This window comes from Oncorhynchus nerka, linkage group LG24 (assembly GCF_034236695.1).
Source record: "Oncorhynchus nerka isolate Pitt River linkage group LG24, Oner_Uvic_2.0, whole genome shotgun sequence".
Classification (NCBI taxonomy): Eukaryota; Metazoa; Chordata; class Actinopteri; order Salmoniformes; family Salmonidae; genus Oncorhynchus; species Oncorhynchus nerka.
Genome location: NC_088419.1, coordinates 96,103,636 through 96,125,336, shown reverse-complemented (window position 1 = coordinate 96,125,336; position 21,701 = coordinate 96,103,636). Strand labels below are relative to the sequence as shown.

The following is a 21,701-nucleotide window of genomic DNA, read 5'->3' as shown; positions in this document are numbered from 1 at the left end:
GATACACAGATACACAGATACATAGATACTTAGATATACACACACAGATATACACACACAGATACACAGATATACACACACAGATATACAGATACACAGATACACAGATACATAGATATACACACACAGATATACAGATACACAGATACACAGACACATAGATATACACACACAGATACACGGATATACAGATATACAGACACACAGACACACAGATACACATATACACAGATACACAGATACATAGATACACAGATACACAGATACATAGATATACACACACAGATACACAGATACACTGATACACAGATACATAGATACACAGATACATAGATACACAGATACACAGATACATAGATACATAGATATACACACACAGATATACACACACAGATACACAGATATACACACACAGATACACAGATACACTGATACATAGATATACACACACTGATACACAGATGCATAGATATACACACACAGATATACAGATACACAGATACACAGATACATAGATATACACACACAGATACACAGATACACTGATACACAGATACATAGATATACACACACAGATACACAGATACACTGATACACAGATACATAGATATACACACACAGATACACTGATACACAGATACATAGATACATAGATACACAGATACACTGATACACAGATACACAGATACACTGATACACAGATACACAGATATACACACACAGATACACAGATATACACACACTGATACACAGATACATAGATATACACACACTGATACACAGATACATAGATACACAGATACATAGATACATAGATACATAGATACACAGATACACTGATACACAGATACATAGATATACACACACTGATACACAGATACATAGATATACACACACAGATACACAGATACACAGATACATAGATATACACACACAGATACACAGATACACAGATACATAGATGCACAGATACATAGATATACACACACTGATACATAGATACATAGATATACACACACAGATACACAGATACACAGATACATAGATACACAGATACATAGATATACACACACAGATATACAGATACACAGATACATAGATATACACACACAGATACACAGACACACTGATACACAGATACATAGATACACAGATACATAGATACACAGATACATAGATATACACACACTGATACATAGATACATAGATTTACACACACAGATACACAGATACACAGATACATAGATACACAGATACAAAGATATACACACACAGATATACACACACAGATACACAGATATACACACACTGATACACAGATACATAGATATACACACACTGATACACAGATACATAGATACACAGATACACTGATACACAGATACACAGATACACTGATACACAGATACACAGATACACTGATACACAGATACATAGATATACACACACAGATACACAGATACACAGATACATAGATACACAGATACATAGATATACACACACTGATACATAGATACATAGATATACACACACAGATACACAGATACACAGATACATAGATACACAGATACATAGATATACACACACAGATATACAGATACACAGATACATAGATATACACACACAGATACACAGACACACTGATACACAGATACATAGATACACAGATACATAGATACACAGATACATAGATATACACACACTGATACATAGATACATAGATATACACACACAGATACACAGATACACAGATACATAGATACACAGATACATAGATATACACACACAGATATACACACACAGATACACAGATATACACACACTGATACACAGATACATAGATATACACACACTGATACACAGATACATAGATACACAGATACACTGATACACAGATACACAGATACACAGATACACAGATACACAGATACATAGATATACACACACAGATACACAGATACATAGATATACACACACAGATACACAGATACACAGATACATAGATATACACACACTGATACATAGATACATAGATATACACACACTGATACACAGATACATAGATATACACACACAGATACACAGATACATAGATATACACACACTGATACACAGATACACAGATACACTGATACACAGATACATAGATATACACACACTGATACACATATACATAGATATACACACACAGATACACAGATACATAGATATACACACACAGATACACAGATACACAGATACACAGATACATAGATATACACACACAGATACACAGATACATAGATACACAGATACATAGATACACAGATACACAGATACATAGATACATAGATATACACACACAGATATACACACACAGATATACAGATACACAGATACACAGATACATAGATATACACACACAGATATACAGATACACAGATACATAGATATACACACACAGATACACAGACACACTGATACACAGATACATAGATACACAGATACATAGATACATAGATACATAGATATACACACACAGATATACACACACAGATACACAGATATACACACACAGATACACAGATACATAGATACATAGATACACAGATACACAGATACACAGATACACAGATATACACACACAGATACACTGATACACAGATACACAGATACATAGATATACACACACAGATACACTGATACACAGATACACAGATACACTGATACACAGATACATAGATACACAGATACATAGATATACACACACTGATACATAGATACATAGATATACACACACAGATACACAGATACACTGATACACAGATACATAGATATACACACACAGATACACAGATACACAGATACACTGATACATAGATACACAGATACACTGATACACACACACAGATACACACACACAGATACACAGATATACACACACAGATACACAGATACATAGATACATAGATATACACACACAGATACACAGATACACAGATACACTGATACACAGATACACTGATACACAGATACATAGATATACACACAGATACACAGATACACAGATACACTGATACACACACACAGATACACAGATATACACACACAGATACACACACACAGATACACAGATATACACACACAGATACACAGATACATAGATACATAGATACACAGATACACTGATACACAGATACATAGATATACACACACAGATACACAGATACATAGATACACAGATACACAGACACACAGATACATAGATACACAGATACACACACACAGATACACAGATACACAGATACACAGACACACAGATACATAGATACACAGATATACACACACAGATACACACACACAGATACACAGACATACACACACAGATACACAGATACATAGATACACAGATACACAGATACACAGATATACACACACAGATACACAGATACACAGATACATATATATACACACACAGATACACAGATACACAGACACACAGATACATAGATACACAGATACACAGATACACAGATACATAGATACACAGATACACAGATACATAGATATACACACACAGATACACAGATACACAGATACATAGATATACACACACAGATACACAGATACACAGATACATAGATACATATATATACACACACATATACACAGATACACAGATACACAGATACATAGATACATAGATACACAGACACACAGATACATAGATACACAGACACACTGATACATAGATACACAGATACACATATACATAGATATACACACACAGATACACAGATACACAGATACACAGATACACAGATACATAGATACATATATATACACACACAGATACACAGATACACAGATACATAGATACATAGATACACAGATACACAGATACATAGATACACAGATACACAGATACATAGATATACACACACAGATACACAGACACACAGATACATAGATACATAGATACACAGATACACAGATACATAGATATACACACACAGACACACAGATACATAGATACACAGATACACAGATACATAGATACACAGATACACATATACATAGATATACACACACAGATACACAGATACACAGATACACAGATACACAGATACATAGATACATAGATACACAGATACACAGATACACAGATACATAGATACACAGATACACAGATACATAGATATACACACACAGATACACAGACACACAGATACATAGATACATAGATACACAGATACACAGATACATAGATATACACACACAGACACACAGATACACAGATACACATATACATATATATACACACACAGATACACAGATACACAGATACATAGATATACACACACAGACACACAGATACACAGATACACATATACATATATATACACACACAGATACACAGAAACACAGATACACAGATACATAGATACACAGATACATAGATATACACACACAGATACACAGATACACAGATACATAGATATACACACACAGATACACAGACACACAGATACACAGATACATAGATATACAGACACACAGATACACTGATACACAGATACACACACACAGATACACACAGATACATAGATATACACACACAGATATACACAGATACACAGACACATAGATACACAGATACATAGATACACACACACAGATACACAGGTAAACAGGCACAAAAGTAACCTATTTTGAACCGTTCCTATGTCCGTTCCTATGTTCCTATATTATTCTATGCAGTTATTTTACAGAGTTAGTGCCTCTTACAGGGTTTTCCTTCCTACAACCAGGAGACTTCAGATGAATCTTCAGATGCTATTCCTGCTCCTAAAGTGAGAAGAGTCTAGGGACTACTGTCTGGTGTGGATCAGAGTCTAGGGACTACTGTCTGGTGTGGATCAGAGTCTAGGGACTACTGACTGGTGTGGATCAGAGTCTAGGGACTACTGACGTGTCTCTGTTTGGTGTGGATCAGAGTCTAGGGACTACTGACTGGTGTGGATCAGAGTCTAGGGACTACTGACTGGTGTGGATCAGAGTCTAGGGACTACTGTCTGGTGTGGATCAGAGTCTAGGGACTACTGACGTGTCTCTGTTTGGTGTGGATCAGAGTCTAGGGACTACTGACTGGTGTGGATCAGAGTCTAGGGACTACTGACTGGTGTGGATCAGAGTCTAGGGACTACTGACTGGTGTGGATCAGAGTCTAGGGACTACTGACTGGTGTGGATCAGAGTCTAGGGACTACTGACTGGTGTGGATCAGAGTCTAGGGACTACTGACTGGTGTGGATCAGAGTCTAGGGACTACTGACTGGTGTGGATCAGAGTCTAGGGACTACTGACTGGTGTGGATCAGAGTCTAGGGACTACTGACTGGTGTGGATCAGAGTCTAGGGACTACTGTCTGGTGTGGATCAGAGTCTAGGGACTACTGTCTGGTGTGGATCAGAGTCTAGGGACTACTGACTGGTGTGGATCAGAGTCTAGGGACTACTGACTGGTGTGGATCAGAGTCTAGGGACTACTGACTGGTGTGGATCAGAGTCTAGGGACTACTGACTGGTGTGGATCAGAGTCTAGGGACTACTGACAGGTGTGGATCAGAGTCTAGGGACTATTGACGTGTCTCTGTTTGGTGTGGATCAGAGTCTAGGGACTACTGACTGGTGTGGATCAGAGTCTAGGGACTACTGACTGGTGTGGATCAGAGTCTAGGGACTACTGACTGGTGTGGATCAGAGTCTAGGGACTACTGACATGTCTCTGTTTGGTGTGGATCAGAGTCTAGGGACTACTGACATGTCTCTGTTTGGTGTGGATCAGAGTCTAGGGACTACTGTCTGGTGTGGATCAGAGTCTAGGGACTACTGACTGGTGTGGATCAGAGTCTAGGGACTACTGACTGGTGTGGATCAGAGTCTAGGGACTACTGACAGGTGTGGATCAGAGTCTAGGGACTACTGACTGGTGTGGATCAGAGTCTAGGGACTACTGACGTGTCTCTGTCTGGTGTGGATCAGAGTCTAGGGACTACTGACTGGTGTGGATCAGAGTCTAGGGACTACTGACTGGTGTGGATCAGAGTCTAGGGACTACTGACGTGTCTCTGCTGTCTGTCTGGTGTGGATCAGAGTCTAGGGACTACTGACGTGTCTCTGTCTGGTGTGGATCAGAGTCTAGGGACTACTGACGTATCTCTGCTGTCTGTCTGGTGTGGATCAGAGTCTAGGGACTACTGACGTGTCTCTGCTGTCTGTCTGGTGTGGATATAAAATACTGTTGGTGTGGGAGGGGTAGAGATGTGTTCACAGGGCCCGTAGCGAGGTAGTTCACAGGGCCCGTAGGGAGGTAGTTCACAGGGCCCGTAGGGAGGTAGTTCACAGGGCCCGTAGCGAGGTAGTTCACAGGGCCCGTAGGGAGGTAGTTCACAGGGCCCGTAGGGAGGTAGTTCACAGGGCCCGTAGGGAGGTAGTTTACAGGGCCAGTAGGGAGGTAGTTCACAGGGCCCGTAGGGAGGTAGTTCACAGGGCCCGGTGGGGAGGTAGTTCACAGGGCCCGTAGGGAGGTAGTTTACAGGGCCCATAGGGCTCTAGTCAAAAGAAGGGCACTATATAGGAGATAGGGTATCACTCGAGACCCATTCTACTCTATGTCTGTACAGAACTCAATGCAGTTCTAGTGTACCTGCGCTCTATCCCAAACAGTGAAAGGTTATATGACAAGTACCTTACTGTATGAGTAAATCTCCTACCTGGTATTCCATGTCCATGGATGGAGGGGGGGGGGAGGACATGAGGGATGGGAGGCCTCCGTCGTCAGCAGGTGGAGGAGGAGGGGGGTAGTTCCCTAAAACACACAGATACCATAGGAGTTAGTTAAACCTCTGAGCTGCTCACTCATATTTAAAACACATACGTCTGAAATGGCAGCATATCCCTTTATAGGGCACAACTTATAACCAGATCCCAAAGGGAGAAGACATGACAAAACACAATCATGTAAATATGACTGGCAGGCAGGCAGGCAGGCAAAGAGAGAGAGAGAGAGAGAGAGAGAGAGAGAGAGAGAGAGAGAGAGAGAGAGAGAGAAAGGGGAGAGAGAGAGAGAGAGAGAGAGAGAGAGAGAGAGAGAGAGAGAGAGAGAACGAGAACGAGAGAAAGAATGACAGAAAGAGAGAGAGAGAGAGAGAGAGAGAGAGAGAGAGAGAGAGAGAGAGAGAACAAGAGAGAGAGAGAGAGAGAGAACGAGAAGGAGGGAAAGAATGACAGAAAGAGAGAGAGAACAAGAGAGAGAGAACAAGAGAGAGAGAACAAGAGAGAGAGAGGGAGAGAGCGAGAACGAAAGAGAGAGAACAAGAGAGAGAGAGAGAACGAGAACGAGAACGAGAGAAAGAATGACAGAACAAGAGAGAGAGAGAACGAGAAGGAGAGAAAGAATGACAGAAAGAGAGAGAGAACAAGAGAGAGAGAACGAGAGAGAGAACAAGAGAGAGAGAGGGAGAGAGAGAGAACGAAAGAGATAGAACAAGAGAGAGAGAGAGAGAACGAGAACGAGAGAAAGAATGACAGAAATAGAGAGAGAGAGAGAACGAGAAGGAGAGAAAGAATGACAGAAAGAGAGAGAGAACAAGAGAGAGAGAGAACGAGAGAGAGAACAAGAGAGAGAACAAGAGAGAGAACAAGAGAGAGGGAGAGAGAGAGAACGAAAGAGAGAGAACAAGAGAGAGAGAGAGAGAGAACGAGAAGGAGAAGGAGAGAGAGAGAGAGAGAGAGAAGGAGAAGGAGAGAAAGAATGACAGAAAGAGAGAGAGAGAGAGAGAGAGAGAGAGAGAGAGAGAGAGAGGAGAGAGAGAGAGAAGGAGAGAACGAGAGAGAGAGAACGAGAGAAAGAGAGAGAGAGAACAAGAGAGAAAGAGAGAGAATGAGAAGGAGAGAAAGAATGACAGAAAGAGAGAGAGAGAGAGAACAAGAGAGAGAGAGAGAACGAGAAGGAGAGAAAGAATGACAGAAAGAGAGAGAGAACAAGAGAGAGAGAGAGAAAGAGAGAGAGAAAGAGAGAGAACGAGAGAGAGAGAGTGAAAGAGAGAGAGAGAGAAATAATGACAGAACGAGAGAGAGAACGAGAAGGAGAGAAATAATGACAGAAAGAGAGAGAGAGAACGAGAAGGAGAGAAAGAATGACAGAAAGAGAGAGAGAGAACAAGAGAGAGAGAGAACGAGAGAGAACAAGACAGAGAGAACAAGAGAGAGAGAGAGAGAGAGAGAACGAGAACGAGAACGAGAGAGAACGAGAGAGACCGATTGAGAGAACGAGAAGGAGAACGAGCGAAAGAGAGAACGAGAGAGAGAGAGAACGAGACAGAGAGAGAACGAGACAGTGAGAGAGAGAACGAGCGAAAGAGAGAACGAGAGAGAGAGAGAGAACGAGCGAAAGAGAGAACGAGCGAAAGAGAGACAACGAGACAGCGAAAGAGAGAACGAGAGAGAAAGAGAACGAGCGAAAGAGAGAACGAGCGAAAGAGAGACAACGAGACAGCGCTAGACACTCATCACCCACACCATCAGACTGACATACATAATTGCAACACTTCAGTCTAACTAAGGGTCTCTAATCTGGAGTTAGCTAGCATGTGTTCTCCTTGAGATTGAAGATGTCAACACTGTGTTACTAACGGCTCAGCCAGGAGAGGAGAAACAAGCCAACTGGAACACTTCTGAAGTCTTCACTAATCCAACGATTCACCCAACCACATGTTCCAGCAAGGATGAGAAGTAACACGCCAAATCACATTTCTATTTGTTCCCTCTTCTCGACGTAGGACTTGGGAGTGCATCCCAAACGGTACACTATTCCCCTATTCAGGGCACTAGTTTTGACCAGAGCCCAAGGCACTACACAGGGAACCATTTGGGATGTAAAGCTAGGACTTGAGATTGAATCATTTGACCGTGTACTTCTAAGTACCCAACCAGACATGAGCTTTGCAAATTAAAGGCTTCTACTCGGACGTAATGGGAATTTGTAGCAATGTTAAGATTTTGATGAGTCCTGTTCAGAAATTCCATTTGCTCCCCCCGCCCACCCTCCGGCTTCTGCTTTTATCTGTTTTCATTAGAATCTAATTGATGTCATCAATGTAGTTTATCCCGAGTCTCCTAGCCAAATTAATTAGAGGATGTTTGTTGTCGTTAGTCAGTTGGACTAAAATAAAATAAAACTACCCCACTGCACGGTAACCTGCAAAATGGGGTACATGTCAATCCAACGTGGGTTCTGAAATGTTGAGCAGGACATTAAGAATTCCCTGTGGGTGTGTGAAGGCAGGAGGGAGGCAGGGAGGGATGGAGGGATGGAGGGAGGGGGAGGGAGGGCTCCATGTGGATGGTATATGTAATGCCCTCCTGACCTCCAACTAGTTAAAACTCGTGAGAGAAACAAGCAAAGAATTTAAAAAACGCTCCACCACTCTCCTCCTATCTCCTCCTAACCTCCCCTCCATCTTCTCTCATCTCTCATCTCTCCTCTCCTCTCCCATCACCTCCCCTCTCCTCTCATCTCTCCTCTCCTCCCCTCCCTCTCCTCTCCTCTCCTCTCTCTCCTTTCCTCCCCTCTCATCTCTCCTCCCCTCTCCTCTCACCTCTCCTCCCTTCTCCTCTCACCTCTCCTCACATATCTCCTCCTCCAAGACACAGATCTACCCTCCCTCCCTCCCTGACACTACCATCTCCCTGTCCACCCTTCCATTCCCTCCCAACACTACCATCTCTCTGTGTATCCTTTCACCACCCCCCTCCCTCCATCCCTCCCTCCCTCCCTCCCTGGTACTACCATAACTTTGTCCATACTTCCACCCCCTCCCTCCATCCCTCCCTCCCCCTCCCTGATACTACCATATCTTTGTCCATCCTTCCATCCTTCCCTCCACCCCCCTCCCTCCATCCCTCCCTCCCTCCCTCCCTGATACTACCATATCTTTGTCCATCCTTCCCTCCTCCCCCTCCCTCCATCCCTCCCTCCCTCCCTGATACTACCATATCTTTGTCCATCCTTCCCTCCTCCCCCTCCCTCCATCCCTCCCTGATACTACCATATCTTTGTCCATCCTTCCATTCCTCCCTCCTCCCCCCCTCACTATCCCCTTTGACATAATAAAAGTAACTTGTAAGTTGGGGCTGACACAAAACGAATACATCAAGTTCCATGTCCATCTCTCTCAAACATAAAAAGTTGTTTTGGGATGTATTATTTCAGGAAACATGAAAGATGTTCATGTTTTCAGAGAGATGCATGCTGGGAAGGGAGACGCGAGAGATGAGGAGGATGGAGGGGTTTGACCTGACTCTGTAGTGGGTGCTGGGGGTTTGACCTGACTCAGTAGTGGGTGCTGGGGGTTTGACCTGACTCTGTAGTGGGTGCTGGGAGTTTGACCTGACTCTGTAATGGGTGCTAGGGGTTTGACCTGACTCTGTAGTGGGTGATGGGGGTTTGACCTGACTCTGTAGTGGGTGCTGGGGGTTTGACCTGACTCTGTAGTGGGTGCTGGGGGTTTGACGTGCCTCTGTAGTGGGTGCTGGGGGTTTGACCTGCCTCTGTAGTGGGTGCTGGGGGTTTGACCTGACTCTGTAGTGGGTGCTGGCGGTTTAACCTGACTCTGTAGTGGGTGCTGGCGGTTTAACCTGACTCTGTAGTGGGTGCTGGGAGTTTGACCTGACTTTGTAGTGGGTGCTGGGGGTTTGACCTGACTCTGTAATGGGTGCTAGGGGTTTGACCTGACTCTGTAGTGGATGATGGGGGTTTGACCTGACTCTGTAGTGGGTGATGGGGGTTTGACCTGACTCTGTAGTGGGTGCTAGGGGTTTGACCTGAGTCTGTAGTGGGTGATGGGGTTTTGACCTGACTCTGTAGTGGGTGCTGGGAGTTTGACCTGACTCTGTAATGGGTGCTAGGGGTTTGACCTGTCTCTGTAGTGGATGATGGGGGTTTGACCTGACTCTGTAGTGGGTGATGGGGGTTTGACCTGACTCTGTAGTGGGTGATGGGGGTTTGACCTGACTCTGTAGTGGGTGCTGGGGGTTTGACCTGACTCTGTAATGGGTGCTAGGGGTTTGACCTGTCTCTGTAGTGGGTGATGGGGGTTTGACCTGACTCTGTAGTTGGTGCTGGGGGTTTGACCTGACTCTGTAGTGGGTGCTGGCGGTTTGACCTGACTCTGTAGTGGGTGCTGAGGGTTTGAGCCAGGACTTTCTTTTATTTGGGGGAGGTGGGGGGGGTGAAGTATACTGTAAATACCATCTCTATTCCATACTGTAAATACCATCTCTATTCCCTACTGTAAATACCATCTCTATTCCCTACTGTAAATACCATCTCTATTCCCATACTGTAAATACCATCTCTATTACATACTGTAAATACCATCTCTATTCCCTACTGTAAATACCATCTCTATTCCCTACTGTAAATACCATCTCTATTCCATACTGTAAATACCATCTCTATTCCCTACTGTAAATACCATCTCTATTCCCTACTGTAAATACCATCTCTATTCCATACTGTAAATACCATCTCTATTCCATACTGTAATACTGTAAATACCATCTGTATTCCATACTGTAAATACCATCTGTATTCCATACTGTAAATACCATCTCTATTCCATACTGTAAATACCATCTCTATTCCCTACTGTAAATACCATCTCTATTCCATACTGTAATACTGTAAATACCATCTCTATTCCCTACTGTAAATACCATCTCTATTCCATACTGTAAATACCATCTCTATTCCATACTGTAAATACCATCTCTATTCCCTACTGTAAATGCCATCTCTATTCCCTACTGTAAATACCATCTCTATTCCATACTGTAAATACATCTCTATTCCATACTGTAAATACCATCTCTTTTCCATACTGTAAATGCCATCTCTATTCCCTACTGTAAATACCATCTCTATTCCATACTGTAAATACCATCTCTATTCCATACTGTAAATACCATCTCTATTCCATACTGTAAATACCATCTCTATTCCATACTGTAATACTGTAAATACCATCTCTATTCCATTTACTGTAAATCATTTAGCATCTCTATTCCAGACTGTAAATACCATCTCTATTCCATATGTAATAATGTAACAGTAGTGCATCTCTATTCCCAGGGGACTGTAAATACCATCTCTATTCCCTAGGTATTCCTTAAAGAGGTGGGGTCTCTATTCCATACTGTAAATACCATCTCTATTCCATACTGTAAATACCATTTTGACTCTATTCCCATACTGTAAATACCATCTCTATTCCATACTGTAAATACCATCTCTATTCCCCCCTCACTGTAAATACTCCGTACTGTAAATACCATCTCTATTCCATACTGTAAATACCATCTCTATTCCAGTGGAGGGAGCGGTAAATACCATCTCTATTCCATACTGTAAATACCATCTCTATTCCCTATTGTAAAGTTGTATCTCTTTTCCCTACTGTAAATACCATCTCTATTCCAGACTGTAAATGACAATCCTATTCCATACTGTAAATGAGGCATCTCTATTCCATACTGTAAATGAATCTCTTTTCCATACTGTAAATACCATCTCTATTCCATGTTGTAAATCACCATCTTTCCCTACTGGGAATACCATCTCTATTGTCCCATGGAACGGGCAGTACTGTAAATACCATCTCTATTCCATACTGTAAATACCATCTCTATTCCATACTGTAAATACCATATCTATTCCCTACTGTAAATACCATCTCTATTCCCTACTGTAAATACCATCTCTATTCCATACTGTAAATACCATCTCTATTCCATACTGTAATACTGTAAATACCATCTCTATTCCATACTGTAATACTGTAAATACCATCTCTATTCCATACTGTAAATACCATCTCTATTCCATACTGTAAATACCATCTCTATTCCATACTGTAAATACCATCTCTATTCCATACTGTAATACTGTAAATACCATCTCTATTCCATACTGTAAAGGGAGGATCTCTATTCCATACTGTAAATCCATCTCTATTCCATCTCTATTCTGGGTAATACTGTAAATACCATCTCTATCCCATACTGTAAATACCATCTCTATTCCATACTGTAAATACCATCTCTATTCCCTACTGTAATACTGTAAATACCATCTCTATTCCATACTGTAAATACCATCTCTATTCCATACTGTAAATACCATCTCTGTTCCATATTGTAAATACCATCTCTATTCCATACTGTAAATACCATCTCTATTCCCTACTGTAAATACCATCTCTATTCCCTACTGTAAATACCATCTCTATTCCATACTGTAAATACCATCTCTATTCCATACTGTAAATATCATCTCTATTCCATACTGTAAATACCATCTCTATTCCATACTGTAAATACCATCTCTATTCCATACTGTAATACTGTAAATACCATCTCTATTCCCATACTGTAAATACCATCTCTATTCCATACTGTAAATACCATCTCTATTCCATACTGTAAATACTGTAAATACCATCTCTATTCCATACTGTAATACTGTAAATACCATCTCTATTCCCTACTGTAAATACCATCTCTATTCCCTACTGTAAAGACCATCTCTATTCCATACTGTAAATACCATCTCTATTCCCTACTGTAAATACCATCTCTATTCCCTACTGTAAATACCATCTCTATTCCATACTGTAAATACCATCTCTATTCCATACTGTAAATACCATCTCTATTCCATACTGTAAATACCATCTCTATTCCATACTGTAAATACCATCTCTATTCCATACTGTAAATACCATCTCTATTCCCTACTGTAAATACCATCTCTATTCCCTACTGTAAATACCATCTCTATTCCCATACTGTAAATACCATCTCTATTCCATACTGTAAATACCATCTCTATTCCATACTGTAAATACTGTAAATGACCATCTCTATTCCATACTGTAATACTGTAAATACCATCTCTATTCCCTACTGTAAATACCATCTCTATTCCCACTGTAAATACCATCTCTATTCCATACTGTAAATACCATCTCTATTCCCTACTGTAAATACCATCTCTATTCCCTACTGTAAATACCATCTCTATTCCATACTGTAAATACCATCTCTATTCCATACTGTAAATACCATCTCTATTCCATACTGTAAATACTGTAAATACCATCTCTATTCCATACTGTAAATACCATCTCTATTCCCTACTGTAAATACCATCTCTATTCCATACTGTAAATACCATCTCTATTCCCATACTGTAAATACCATCTCTATTCCCATACTGTAAATACCATCTCTATTCCATACTGTAAATACCATCTCTATTCCATACTGTAAATACCATCTCTATTCCCCATACTGTAAATACCATCTCTATTCCATACTGTAAATACCATCTCTATTCCATACTGTAAATACCATCTCTATTCCATACTGTAAATACCATCTCTATTCCCTACTGTAAATACCATCTCTATTCCATATTGTAAATACCATCTCTATTCCATACTGTAAATACCATCTCTATTCCATACTGTAAATACCATCTCTATTCCATACTGTAAATACCATCTCTATTCCATACTGTAAATACTGTAAATACCATCTCTATTCCATACTGTATACTGTAAATACCATCTCTATTCCCTACTGTAAATACCATCTCTATTCCCATACTGTAAATACCATCTCTATTCCATACTGTAAATACCATCTCTATTCCATACTGTAAATACCATCTCTATTCCATACTGTAAATACCATCTCTATTCCATACTGTAAATACCATCTCTATTCCATACTGTAAAAATACCATCTCTATTCCATACTGTAAATACCATCTCTAAATTCCATCTCTATTCCATACTGTAAATACCATCTCTATTCCCTACTGTAAATACCATCTCTATTCCATACTGTAATACTGTAAATACCATCTCTATTCCCATACTGTAAATACCATCTCTATTCCCATACTGTAAATACCATCTCTATTCCATACTGTAAATACCATCTCTATTCCCATACTGTAAATACCATCTCTATTCCCATACTGTAAATACCATCTCTATTCCCTACTGTAAATACCATCTCTATTCCATACTGTAAATACCATCTCTATTCCATACTGTAAATACCATCTCTATTCCATACTGTAATACTGTAAATACCATCTCTATTCCATACTGTAAATACCATCTCTATTCCATACTGTAAATACCATCTCTATTCCCTACTGTAAATACCATCTCTATTCCATACTGTAATACTGTAAATACCATCTCTATTCCCATACTGTAAATACCATCTCTATTCCATACTGTAAATACCATCTCTATTCCCATACTGTAAATACCATCTCTATTCCCTACTGTAAATACCATCTCTATTACATACTGTAAATACCATCTCTATTCCATACTGTAAATACCATCTCTATTCCATACTGTAAATACCATCTCTATTCCATACTGTAAATACCATCTCTATTCCATACTGTAAATACCATCTCTATTCCATACTGTAAATACCATCTCTATTCCATACTGTAAATACCATCTCTATTCCCTACTGTAAATACCATCTCTATTCCATACTGTAAATACCAACTCTATTCCATACTGTAAATACCATCTCTATTCCATACTGTAAATACCATCTCTATTCCATACTGTAAATACCATCTCTATTCCATACTGTAAATACCATCTCTATTCCCTACTGTAAATACCATCTCTATTCCATACTGTAAATACCACTCTCTATTCCTACTGTAAATACCATCTCTATTCCATACTGTAAATACCATTCCCATACTGTAAATACCATCTCTATTCCATACTGTAATACTGTAAATACCATCTCTATTCCATACTGTAAATACCATCTCTATTCCCTACTGTAAATACCATCTCTATTCCATACTGTAATACTGTAAATACCATCTCTATTCCATACTGTAAATACCATCTCTATTCCATACTGTAAATACCATCTCTATTCCATACTGTAAATACCATCTCTATTCCATACTGTAAATACCATCTCTATTCCCTACTGTAAATACCATCTCTATTCCATACTGTAAATACTGTAAATACCATCTCTATTCCATACTGTAAATACCATCTCTATTCCATACTGTAAATACCATCTCTATTCCATACTGTAATACTGTAAATACCATCTCTATTCCCTACTGTAAATACCATCTCTATTCCATACTGTAAATACCATCTCTATTCCATACTGTAAATACCATCTCTATTCCATACTGTAAATAAATACCATCTCTATTCCCATACTGTAAATACCATCTCTATTCCATACTGTAAATACCATCTCTATTCCATACTGTAAATACCATCTCTATTCCATACTGTAAATAAATACCATCTCTATTCCATACTGTAAATACCATCTCTATTCCATACTGTAAAAATACCATCTCTATTCCATACTGTAAATACCATCTCTATTCCATACTGTAAATACCATCTCTATTCCATACTGTAAATACCATCTCTATTCCCTACTGTAAATACCATCTCTATTCCCATACTGTAAATACCATCTCTATTCCATACTGTAAATACCATCTCTATTCCCTACTGTAAATACCATCTCTATTCCATACTGTAAATACCATCTCTATTCCCTACTGTAAATACCATCTCTATTCCATACTGTAAATACCATCTCTATTCCATACTGTAAATACCATCTCTATTCCCTACTGTAAATACCATCTCTATTCCATACTGTAAATACCATCTCTATTCCATACTGTAAATACCATCTCTATTCCCATACTGTAAATACCATCTCTATTCCATACTGTAAATACCATCTCTATTCCATACTGTAAATACCATCTCTATTCCATACTGTAAATACCATCTCTATTCCATACTGTAAATACCATCTCTATTCCCTACTGTAAATACCATCTCTATCCCATACTGTAAATACCATCTCTATTCCATACTGTAAATACCATGTATTCCCTACTGTAAATACCATCTCTATTCCCATACTGTAAATACCATCTCTATTCCATACTGTAAATACCATCTCTATTCCATACTGTAAATACCATCTCTATTCCATAAATACCATCTCTATTCCCTACTGTAAATACCATCTCTATTCCATACTGTAAATACCATCTCTATTCCATACTGTAAATACCATCTCTATTCCATACTGTAAATACCATCTCTATTCCATACTGTAATACTGTAAATACCATCTCTATTCCATACTGTAAATACCATCTCTATTCCATACTGTAAATACCATCTCTATTCCATACTGTAAATAAATACCATCTCTATTCCATACTGTAAATACCATCTCTATTCCATACTGTAAATACCATCTCTATTCCATACTGTAAATACCATCTCTATTCCATACTGTAAACCATAAATACCATCTCTATTCCATACTGTAAATACCATCTCTATTCCATACTGTAAATACCATCTCTATTCCATACTGTAAATACCATCTCTATTCCATACTGTAAATACCATCTCTATTCCATACTGTAAATACCATCTCTATTCCATACTGTAAATACCATCTCTATTCCATACTGTAAATACCATCTCTATTCCATACTGTAAATACCATCTCTATTCCATACTGTAAATACCATCTCTATTCCATACTGTAATACTGTAAATACCATCTCTATTCCATACTGTAAATACCATCTCTATTCCATACTGTAAATACCATCTCTATTCCATACTGTAAATACCATCTCTATTCCTGTAAATATCTGTTCCATACTGTAAATACCATCTCTATTCCCTACTGTAAATACCATCTCTATTCCCTACTGTAAATACCATCTCTATTCCATACTGTAAATACCATCTCTATTCCATACTGTAAATACCATCTCTATTCCATACTGTAAATACCATCTCTATTCCATACTGTAAATACCATCTCTATTCCATACTGTAAATACCATCTCTATTCCATACTGTAAATACCATCTCTATTCCCATACTGTAAATACCATCTCTATTCCATACTGTAAATACCATCTCTATTCCATACTGTAAATACCATCTCTATTCCCATACTGTAAATACCATCTCTATTCCATACTGTAAATACCATCTCTATTCCCTACTGTAAATACCATCTCTATTCCCTACTGTAATACTGTAAATACCATCTCTATTCCCTACTGTAAATACCATCTCTATTCCATACTGTAAATACCATCTCTATTCCATACTGTAAATACCATCTCTATTCCCTACTGTAAATACCATCTCTATTCCATACTGTAAATACCATCTCTATTCCATACTGTAAATACCATCTCTATTCCATACTGTAAATACCATCTCTATTCCATACTGTAATACTGTAAATACCATCTCTATTCCATACTGTAAATACCATCTCTATTCCCTACTGTAAATACCATCTCTATTCCATACTGTAAACTGTAAATACCATCTCTATTCCCTACTGTAAATACCATCTCTATTCCCTACTGTAAATACCATCTCTATTCCATACTGTAAATACCATCTCTATTCCATACTGTAAATACCATCTCTATTCCATACTAATACTGTAAATACCATCTCTATTCCATACTGTAAATACCATCTCTATTCCATACTGTAAATACCATCTCTATTCCATACTGTAAATACCATCTCTATTCCAACTGTAAATACCATCTCTATTCCCATACTGTAAATACCATCTCTATTCCATACTGTAAATACCATCTCTATTCCATACTGTAAATACCATCTCTATTCCATACTGTAAATACCATCTCTATTCCATACTGTAAATACCATCTCTATTCCATACTGTAAATACCATCTCTATTCCCTACTGTAAATACCATCTCTATTCCATACTGTAAATACCATCTCTATTCCATACTGTAAATACCATCTCTATTCCATACTGTAAATACCATCTCTATTCCATACTGTAAATACCATCTCTATTCCATACTGTGTAAATACCATCTCTATTCCATACTGTAAATACCATCTCTATTCCCTACTGTAAATACCATCTCTATTCCATCTCTATACTGTAAATACCATCTCTATTCCATACTGTAAATACCATCTCTATTCCATACTGTAAATACCATCTCTATTCCATACTGTAAATACCATCTCTATTCCATACTGTAAATACCATCTCTATTCCATACTGTAAATACCATCTCTATTCCATACTGTAAATACCATCTAATACTGTAAATACCCTATCTCTCTATTCCATACTGTAAATACCATCTCTATTCCATACTGTAAATACCATCTCTATTCCCTACTGTAAATACCATCTCTATTCCCATACTGTAAATACCATCTCTATTCCATACTGTAAATACCATCTCTATTCCATACTGTAATACTGTAAATACCATCTCTATTCCATACTGTAAATACCATCTCTATTCCATACTGTAAATACCATCTCTATTCCATACTGTAAATACCATCTCTATTCCATACTGTAAATACCATCTCTATTCCATACTGTAATACTGTAAATACCATCTCTATTCCATACTGTAAATACCATCTCTATTCCATACTGTAAATACCATCTCTATTCCATACTGTATCTCTCTATTCCATACTGTAAATACCATCTCTATTCCATACTGTAAATACCATCTCTATTCCCTACTGTAAATACCATCTCTATTCCATACTGTAAATACCATCTCTATTCCATACTGTAAATACCATCTCTATTCCATACTGTAAATACCATCTCTATTCCATACTGTAAATACCATCTCTATTCCATACTGTAAAAATACCATCTCTATTCCATACTGTAAATACCATACTGTAAATACCATCTCTATTCCATACTGTAAATCTCTATTCCATCTCTCTATTCCATACTGTAAATACCATCTCTATTCCCTACTGTAAATACCATCTCTATTCCATACTGTAAATACCATCTCTATTCCATACTGTAAATACCATCTCTATTCCATACTGTAAATACCATCTCTATTCCATACTGTAATACTGTAAATACCATCTCTATTCCATACTGTAAATACCATCTCTATTCCATACTGTAAATACCATCTCTATTCCATACTGTAAATACCATCTCTATTCCATACTGTAATACTAAATACCATCTCTATTCCATACTGTAAATACCATCTCTATTCCATACTGTAAATACCATCTCTATTCCATACTGTAAATACCATCTCTATTCCATACTGTAATACTGTAAATACCATCTCTATTCCCATACTGTAAATACCATCTCTATTCCATACTGTAAATACCATCTCTATTCCATACTGTAAATACCATCTCTATTCCATACTGTAAATACCATCTCTATTCCATACTGTAAATACCATCTCTATTCCATACTGTAAATACCATCTCTATTCCATACTGTAAATACCATCTCTATTCCATACTACTGTAAATACCATCTCTATTCCATACTGTAAATACCATCTCTATTCCATACTGTAAATACCATCTCTATTCCATACTGTAAATACCATCTCTATTCCATACTGTAAATACCATCTCTATTCCATACTGTAATACTGTAAATACCATCTCTATTCCATACTGTAAATACCATCTCTATTCCATACTGTAAATACCATCTCTATTCCATACTGTAAACTGTAAATACCATCTCTATTCCATACTGTAAATACCATCTCTATTCCATACTGTAAATACCATCTCTATTCCCTACTGTAAATACCATCTCTATTCCATACTGTAAATACCATCTCTATTCCATACTGTAAATACCATCTCTATTCCATACTGTAAATACCATCTCTATTCCATACTGTAAATACCATCTCTATTCCATACTGTAAATACCATCTCTATTCCATACTGTAAATACCATCTCTATTCCATACTGTAAATACCATCTCTATTCCATACTGTAAATACCATCTCTATTCCATACTGTAAATACCATATCTATTCCATACTGTAAATACCATCTCTATTCCCATACTGTAAATACCATCTCTATTCCATACTGTAAATACCATCTCTATTCCATACTGTAAATACTAAATACCATCTCTATTCCATACTGTAAACTGTAAATACCATCTCTATTCCCTACTGTAAATACCATCTCTATCCCATACTGTAAATACCATCTCTATTCCATACTGTAAATACCATCTCTATTCCATACTGTAAATACCATCTCTATTCCCTACTGTAAATACCATCTCTATTCCATACTGTAAATACCATCTCTATTCCATACTGTAAATACCATCTCTATTCCATACTGTAATACTGTAAATACCATCTCTATTCCATACTGTAAATACCATCTCTATTCCCTACTGTAAATACCATCTCTATTCCATACTGTAATACTGTAAATACCATCTCTATTCCATACTGTAAATACCATCTCTATTCCATACTGTAAATACCATCTCTATTCCATACTGTAAATACCATCTCTATTCCATACTGTAAATACCATCTCTATTCCATACTGTAAATACCATCTCTATTCCCTACTGTAAATACCATCTCTATTCCATACTGTAAATACCATCTCTATTCCATACTGTAAATACCATCTCTATTCCATACTGTAAATACCATCTCTATTCCAT

General features: G+C 38.3%; 1 pseudogene; it reads right to left on the bottom strand.

Annotated features, from left to right (window-relative positions):
* LOC115126846 (lipoma-preferred partner homolog) overlaps positions 1 to 21,701 on the bottom strand; it is a 582,609-nt pseudogene that overhangs the window by 326,146 nt on the left and 234,762 nt on the right.